The following is a 6,537-nucleotide window of genomic DNA, read 5'->3' on the forward strand; positions in this document are numbered from 1 at the left end:
ATTTTTTTATGTTTTATATATATATATATATATATATATATATATATAGCTTTTTGAGAAAGTATTAATTGGAGCACAGTACATATTACAATTAAAATTTTAAAAATTGAGAGAGAAGGGGCCTAAATTTGGACAAAGGTTTTATTATGTCCATTCATATTTTGTCATTCAGTGAATATATATAGATAACTTTTCATGGGCTTCTGTTTCTTGTAAATAGACTCACTGGAGTAACTGAAAGTATCCATAGACATACTTACAGGATAGTTGTATCTCTCACCAACATAGTCATCTCTACAGTGACAGTGAATGAGAATGTCAGTTTAATTTCAGATTACTATTAGTCATAGAAGCAGACAGTTAAAAAGTATAAACAATGTCCTCATTTTAGTTTAAGATTCTGCGGTTTGTGCTCCATAATCTTTTCCATTTTTGTCTCATGTAGTCACATGAAACCCCACTACCAAATAGGGAGATGTATTTTATATACAAATACTGCCTTACAGCTTTATAGCCATTTCAAAATGAATAATAAACAAAATATGATTAAATAACTACCTCAAAGGGCATATGTGATTTAACTGTAAATATTCTTGTTTATAACAAAAGTTCTACATTTTTTCTTAGCAAACAAAGCATCTTTATTTAAAGACTCTTCTTCACTTTTATCCAATAGCCATCATAAATCTCGCTGGCATACGTGTCAACCACTTGCTGGTCCTCAAACTGTGTGGTCTGATATAAACCAAAGATGAAATTACTACCTATAAGAGCTATGCTTATTTGTCATTATTTTTCTTTATAGGGTTTCATGTTGATTTTATCTAGTATTCTGTGCATTCCCAAGTATTCTACATTTTAATTTGTTCTTTGGATCACTGCATGTATTAAATGAATTGGCAACAATTTTTCAATGCATATTAGAAATTTACCTAAATAAAATAAAAAACAGAATCCCTTTCAATGGCAGGGACCAGTGGAGTAGACAGGGAGATTAAATCATGCCCTGAAGTTTTGTTTCTGAATGTTTCAAGGGTCTTATAAGTTTTGTTCACAGTGCTTCTTGCTTTTGTTAGTTTAAAATGGTAGACATTTCTCTCTCTCTTTCTTGTGTGCACGCACATGCACACACACACACTCATGTGTTCACACATGTACAAAATCACCCCTCCCACAGGGATAGTGTGAACCTCAGCCAGACTAGTAGAGAAAAGTTACCCATAATTTCCTTGGCTATACCATGCTCCATGCAGAGCTGTTGTGTCCTGGGAGTCATGCCAGGCCATTTGAAAAGTATAAGAATACCACATTTATCTTAGGTGAGTTGCCATGGCAAACAGAAATATGAGTGCCAGATTAAGGACAGAGAAATCTACAGGGACTTCTCTGCTAAATAGAAGTTAGCAGAGGTTTGAACTCATAGATCCCTATTTTTTAGTACTGAGAATACTTCCCTAAGGAGCAGAGATATTGCAAGTCACTTCCTCCTGTCTCCATACTCTTTGACAGTCCAGAATAGAGTAAATGGTAGCAAAGGGACAGGTTCCAAGAAGGGCTGTGAGGGACATGGGATTTTATAACAAAGAATATTACACCAGGACTGAGACTACTTGGATTTTAATCCCATCTTTGTTATTGGCCTGCTACATGATCTTGAACAAGTTATTTAACTTCTCTGCCCCTTACTTCCCCTATCTATGCCCAGCCCCACTATGCCCTGAAGTCCCCACTCACTCTGGCTCAGGAGGGGTCACTGCATCCTGAGATACTAGACTATTTCAATTTGGTGGGATAGCTGTTGGAAGTGGCCATACCTTAATGGAATAGAAGCAAAATTAGGTGGCTTAGATATAATCCTGGAATGTGCTTTAAACCACTTAACAGGTATTAACATGTAGCCAAACCAGGGGTTAAGAGCTCCAGAAGCCACCTAAAATTACTGTGTAACAAGGTCCTGAGTCAACTGGACAGGCAGGTTTGGCAGTATCAGCAAGAAACAGACTAAGAAAATGTAGGGAATAGGGGATAGAGAAAAATCAGCGGAAAAACCAGAACTCTTTGATATATGACATTAACTGATCACTGGTTAAAATGATTGAACTTATTAATCCTAATACTAGCTACATCTAGTAGAGAAAAGTTTTGTTCAAGTACTTGAACAAAACTTAACTTCAATGCTTAGAAATCCATCTGGGAAGTCAAGAATAGCCTTGCATGGCAGGAAACAAAAAAATCCCTAGAGACAATAGGGGAAAACATCTACACAATGAATACCAGAGAATAAGGAAAATATATGTATATTATTTTATCATATTCATGTGCTTGGCATATATGTTGGATATTAACCTAATAGCCAGAACTTACATCAAAGGAGGCTGTTACGAGAAAAATAAACAGGAAACAAACAATGACATCAGTGTCCTGGAGTAAACTATGACATTTTCAACTGATTTTTTTCAAACTACCTCTGGGAGACTCCTCACTTCACATTAATTTCATTTCCGTTTCTAAAAATGAAAACTTCATTTCAGAACAACTTCTTGTCTAGGAACAAAAAATGAAGTTTTGGGTGGGAAACAGCAATGATTTGTATGATACTTTTTGTATGAATACAACAAAAATTTAAAATATATTAATCAAGAAGAAATGTTATGTTGTGTTTACACATCAGCAACAGGCATCATTGCCTGCTATTATAATTCAAGGACAATCAATGCTATACTATTGTCATTAATAAAAATGAATCAATAAGCACAAACTTTTAATATAAGCCTAATTATGAATGTCTCTTTGCATGAAACTAAGGATATTGAAAATGTTGACATTGGGGATGTGCCCTTGGACCAAAACCCATGCATAAGTCAATAATCTATTATGATTTTCATTTTGCAGAAGTAGTGCCATTATTTCAAAAGGTCTCAAAAATCAATTTAGCATTTGGTATATTTGTGTAATAATGACATCCTAATTAAAAATCCCAATCTGAATACAACAAAGAATGATGTTTAATCTCTAATCAATGAACACTGAGTGGAGAAGGTATAGGTTCTTTTTAATGAACTTCACTAGTTTTTCATAGATTTCCATATTCTTTCATATCTCTGGAAGTCTTTTTCTATCCCCTGCCAAGTTACAGATGAGGAAATTCCTCAACATAAAAGCAGTAAACACATCTTTCATACAGATTGTTTAGAATAATACACCAAGATAGATGCAAGCCTCAGTTTGCTTTTTGTGGACTTTTTCATATCACATTTATATTTGATTTTTATGGACATTAGTTGGTTTATTCTCCATTTAGTTACATGTAACCACAAAATTTGCAAACATGACACTTGCATCTTATAGTCAATGCTTAAACATATTTAAGCACTTCCAGGTTTGGAGCACACATAAAAGAAAAAAATTCACTCTCTCGACATGAACAAACCTTTACCCTAACGTTTCCCCTTGTATTTCAGATCTTTTGGTTTTCTAGATACCTTGTTGACTGCCTTATTGGATTTGGAATACACACACTGGATAACAAGAAAAAAGGAAATTTCCATTTGGTTGCAGAATAATCCATGTACCACCTAACGCATTTCCTTATAAGTGTGCATCAGTGGATAGCTGCTAAATTGCCGGTGTGTCAGATGATTATCTGAGAGCTTAATTTAATCTCCATTATACTCCCCCCACTTCATATTTCAATTAAGTATGCTATCAGAGTGTTAAAAGGTCTTTGAACCTGCTATTTCTTCAGTTAATTTCCCACTAAGAGATGCGGATGAGTAACAGATGTCATAATTAAGTAATTATTAAGCATATTTTTCATGCATTCTCCCAAGACTTGGTGGTAGGACTGGGAATGTTGGAAAAATAATCAAAAATCACTATACTTTTGTTGTGATCTATAATACCACCATTATCTGGTATACTTCTTTTAGGCATATTTGTGCTAGACTAGAGGAGGTTAATGTATTATAAGATTTTGCTACAAACACATTTCACTTTGGTCCATCTTATAAGCCCTCAGATCAGTTTATCCTAGAAAATCTAAATATGTGGTCACATTTTTCTTATTCCGTGCCATGACAGAAGATTGTAAATGAGTCTTGGTCAAGGTGTCCGGAGTTATAATAAAAAACTATTGACTTTTGACCTCTACAATCAAATGCTTACTAGGGCCTACAGGATGCTGAGCTTCTTAGTTTTCCTTCACTTTGAGGAAAGGGCAAAAAAGCACCTCTCTAGAGATGTGTAGCACCATTTATAAAACCCTAAGAGCTCACATAAGGTAGCTTTTCCTTTGACTTGTAATGTGCCATAATTTGTCCCTATTGGGAGAAATCATTACATTTCCAGTTCATAGCTTAACTATAGAATTTTTAAAAAATCCTCCCTGTCATTTGATACACTGGAAAAATGGTGACGTGGCTTATTAGTACAACCACATAATTCAGGATTCCATGCTATATCACAATTATTCATTGATATGTGGATGAATGTCAAGTGAAAAAAAAAAATCAAGAATTTTAAATTATGCAAATTGTATACATCTATGTGGTGAATCAAATTTATGCTAGCTTTTATACTTACAAATAGTGAAATTCAGTTATCTTTTCTTAGCCTCCCCTTCCTTCCATGGTGTTCTAGCTACCTGTCTGTTAATACTGGGCATATATGCTCACATCAATTTGCTTCTTGTTCTTCAAAACCCCTTTACCTGGCTAGTCTTTCCATGCTTACAGCATTAAGTATGAAATTAAGTAAAAGATAACTGTGCAAATGATTCTGTGATAAGTATGATTAGTCCCCAACACAGGCATCAAGACACATGTTTTAGTCTTATTGGGAATGTTGATTATATGGAAAACCAAATTATTCTCAGGTTTGGAAGTGCAAAAATGTGTCATACATAGGGTAACCATAATAATTTGAAAGAACTCCAAGATGGGTGGGGAGAACCAAACAGCAGGAGAGAGAGATGCACGTGCATACACGGGTGTGTGCGTGTGTGCCTGCGTGCACGCGCGTGCACACACACATACACACACACACAGCCCCACCCTGACCCTACAGCTCCCAGGGGTGGGCTGGGCAGGACACAAACACATACACATAGCTCTGACCTGCGGCTGCCAGAAGTGGGTCAGGCAGAACACGGACAGACAGACAGACAGACACAAACACAGAACCCTGTGACTCCTCTCCCTCTCACAGTGTATTGTTACTCTGGTCACAGCCTAGCAGAGTCCAAACCAGGGAGCAGCCCACTGGTTGGGCTTCCTGGAGAAAACTGAAGCAAAAGTTCCAGATTGGTGAGAACCTGCCTGCACATGCCCAGCTTCTGAGTCAGGAGCCAGGTATGTGCAGGAGGGTTCCTGCTAATCCGGGACGTTTGTTGCAATTTTTTTTAATTGCCATGACACTGAGACAGACTCCAAAATCAAGGACTGTCCTGCCTGATCCAGAACATATGGTTACCCTAGCCATATATCTAATGTGTCCCCATCTCTTTTGGTTGAGACTGGCCACATAATCAGGGGTACCAGACATGCTCTGAATACATATGTCAGCCTTTTTTAAAATAGTATAATGGTTAACAACTAGTGCAACAAGGTATTATGCATCAGAAGTGACTGTTTTATATACTCTTCCATAAGGGTGTAGTTTTTTCATGCAGTGTGCTTATAGCCAAAATGTGAGGCCAGCAATCAGAAATTAGAATAGAACAAGAGCTGACATGTGCTCCACAATTAAAGGAAACACTAAGAAGCAGTAATGGGAATTAAACAGGACAGTGTGTTATGCCAAATACCAAATGTACAACCAAACTATCTGCCAAGCCTCTTTATTCCTTATGATTCCTTTTTCCATATTTAGGTAAATTCATGTAATTAGGTATCCTACAGTGGTAATAAGACTGTACTTAAGTCCTCTGCAGCATATGTTGTTGGCACAAATATTCTGTTTGGGGGATGCTGGGGGTGGGGGAACAACTTGGCCAAGATTACATTTGTTGATTTTATATTGGCATTCCGACTATGCCTAACAGCTGGTCCTAACTGTAATGAAACCATCTTGGATTTATTTGGTTAAACAACTCTGCAGAATCTTTAGGCACACATGGTAGTGTACCTCAGAATTCTAGATATTCTTGAATCAGCTTTAAAACATAACATGCCATTTTCAAAGTGTGTTGGAGCCAAAATTCTGGATTTCAGCTTTTCTTTATATTAACTGCCAACAGATTTCATATTTCATAGACATTAGGGTTGGAAGGGACCTTGTGAGATCACAGAATCATAGAATAAATGAGTCAGAAGGAACCTAGACAGATCATCTAGTCTGACCCCTGCCATGGGCAGGAAGAAGAACTGGGGGAGGCAGGGGTCATAAGACCCCAGCCAGATGCCTATCCAGTCTCCTTTTGAAGATCTCCAGGGAAGGTGAGAGCACCACCTCTCTGGGAAGCCTATTCCAGGCTCTGGCCACCCTTACAGTAAAGTAGTTCTTCCTAATATCTAACCTAAACCTATCCTCCCTCAGCTT

Source organism: Gavialis gangeticus, unplaced genomic scaffold, assembly GCF_001723915.1.
Source record: "Gavialis gangeticus isolate Ggan-Ray unplaced genomic scaffold, GavGan_comp1, whole genome shotgun sequence".
In the NCBI taxonomy this organism is placed as follows: Eukaryota; Metazoa; Chordata; order Crocodylia; family Gavialidae; genus Gavialis; species Gavialis gangeticus.